This window comes from Lupinus angustifolius, chromosome LG03 (assembly GCF_001865875.1).
Source record: "Lupinus angustifolius cultivar Tanjil chromosome LG03, LupAngTanjil_v1.0, whole genome shotgun sequence".
NCBI lineage: Eukaryota > Viridiplantae > Streptophyta > Magnoliopsida > Fabales > Fabaceae > Lupinus > Lupinus angustifolius.
In genome coordinates, this window is record NC_032011.1 from 42,826 (window position 1) to 45,320 (window position 2,495).

The following is a 2,495-nucleotide window of genomic DNA, read 5'->3' on the forward strand; positions in this document are numbered from 1 at the left end:
AGGATGACAATGAGGATAGGATGAGGCATAGGATGAGGGTGAGGAAGAGGAGGAGGATAGGAAGAGGGCGTGAATGAGGACGAGGATGAGGATAGGATGAGGAGGAGGATGAGCATAGGATGAGGGTGAGGAAGAGGAGGAGGATAGGAAGAGGGCGTGAATGAGGACGAGGATGAGGATAGGATGAGGAGGAGGATGAGCATAGGATGAGGGTGAGGAAGAGGAGGAGGATAGGAAGAGGGCGTGAATGAGGACGAGGATGAGGATAGGATGAGGAGGAGGATGAGCATAGGATGAGGGTGAGGAAGAGGAGGAGGATAGGAAGAGGGCGTGAATGAGGACGAGGATGAGGATAGGATGAGGAGGAGGATGAGCATAGGATGAGGGTGAGGAAGAGGAGGAGGATAGGAAGAGGGCGTGAATGAGGACGAGGATGAGGATAGGATGAGGAGGAGGATGAGCATAGGATGAGGGTGAGGAAGAGGAGGAGGATAGGAAGAGGGCGTGAATGAGGACGAGGATGAGGATAGGATGAGGAGGAGGATGAGCATAGGATGAGGGTGAGGAAGAGGAGGAGGATAGGAAGAGGGCGTGAATGAGGACGAGGATGAGGATAGGATGAGGAGGAGGATGAGCATAGGATGAGGGTGAGGAAGAGGAGGAGGATAGGAAGAGGGCGTGAATGAGGACGAGGATAGGATGTCGATTAGGACGACGATGACGATAGGATGAGGAGGAAAATGAGGATGAGGAAGAGGATGAGGATGAGGATGAGGATGAGGATGATAATGAGGATAGGAGGAGGTTGAGAATGAGGAGAGGATGAAGAGGAGGATGAGGAGGAGGATGAGGATGAGGAAGAGGAAAGGATGAGGACGAGAATGAGAATGAGGACAGGATGAGGATGAGGAGGAGGATAGAATGAGGATGAGCATGAGGATGATCAGGATGAGAATGTGGAAGAGGATAAGGATAGGATGAGGAGGAGGATGAGGATGAGGAAGAGGAAAGGATGAGGACGAGAATGAGAATGAGGACAGGATGAGGATGAGGAGGAGGATAGAATGAGGATGAGCATGAGGATGATCAGGATGAGAATGTGGAAGAGGATAAGGATAGGATGAGGAGGAGGATGAGGATGAGGAAGAGGAAAGGATGAGGACGAGAATGAGAATGAGGACAGGATGAGGATGAGGAGGAGGATAGAATGAGGATGAGCATGAGGATGATCAGGATGAGAATGTGGAAGAGGATAAGGATAGGATGAGGAGGAGGATGAGGATGAGGAAGAGGAAAGGATGAGGACGAGAATGAGAATGAGGACAGGATGAGGATGAGGAGGAGGATAGAATGAGGATGAGCATGAGGATGATCAGGATGAGAATGTGGAAGAGGATAAGGATAGGATGAGGAGGAGGATGAGGATGAGGAAGAGGAAAGGATGAGGACGAGAATGAGAATGAGGACAGGATGAGGATGAGGAGGAGGATAGAATGAGGATGAGCATGAGGATGATCAGGATGAGAATGTGGAAGAGGATAAGGATAGGATGAGGAGGAGGATGAGGATGAGGAAGAGGAAAGGATGAGGACGAGAATGAGAATGAGGACAGGATGAGGATGAGGAGGAGGATAGAATGAGGATGAGCATGAGGATGATCAGGATGAGAATGTGGAAGAGGATAAGGATAGGATGAGGAGGAGGATGAGGATGAGGAAGAGGAAAGGATGAGGACGAGAATGAGAATGAGGACAGGATGAGGATGAGGAGGAGGATAGAATGAGGATGAGCATGAGGATGATCAGGATGAGAATGTGGAAGAGGATAAGGATAGGATGAGGAGGAGGATGAGGATGAGGAAGAGGAAAGGATGAGGACGAGAATGAGAATGAGGACAGGATGAGGATGAGGAGGAGGATAGAATGAGGATGAGCATGAGGATGATCAGGATGAGAATGTGGAAGAGGATAAGGATAGGATGAGGAGGAGGATGAGGATGAGGAAGAGGAAAGGATGAGGACGAGAATGAGAATGAGGACAGGATGAGGATGAGGAGGAGGATAGAATGAGGATGAGCATGAGGATGATCAGGATGAGAATGTGGAAGAGGATAAGGATAGGATGAGGAGGAGGATGAGGATGAGGAAGAGGAAAGGATGAGGACGAGAATGAGAATGAGGACAGGATGAGGATGAGGAGGAGGATAGAATGAGGATGAGCATGAGGATGATCAGGATGAGAATGTGGAAGAGGATAAGGATAGGATGAGGAGGAGGATGAGGATGAGGAAGAGGAAAGGATGAGGACGAGAATGAGAATGGGGATAGAATGAGGATGAGGAGGAAGATAGGATGAGTTCATGAATGAGGATGAGGATAGGATGAGGAGGATGATGAGGATGAGATGAGGATGAGGATGAGGATGAGGAAGAGGATGAGGATGAGCAAGTGGATACGATGAGGACGAGAACGAGGATAAGATGAGGACAAGAATGA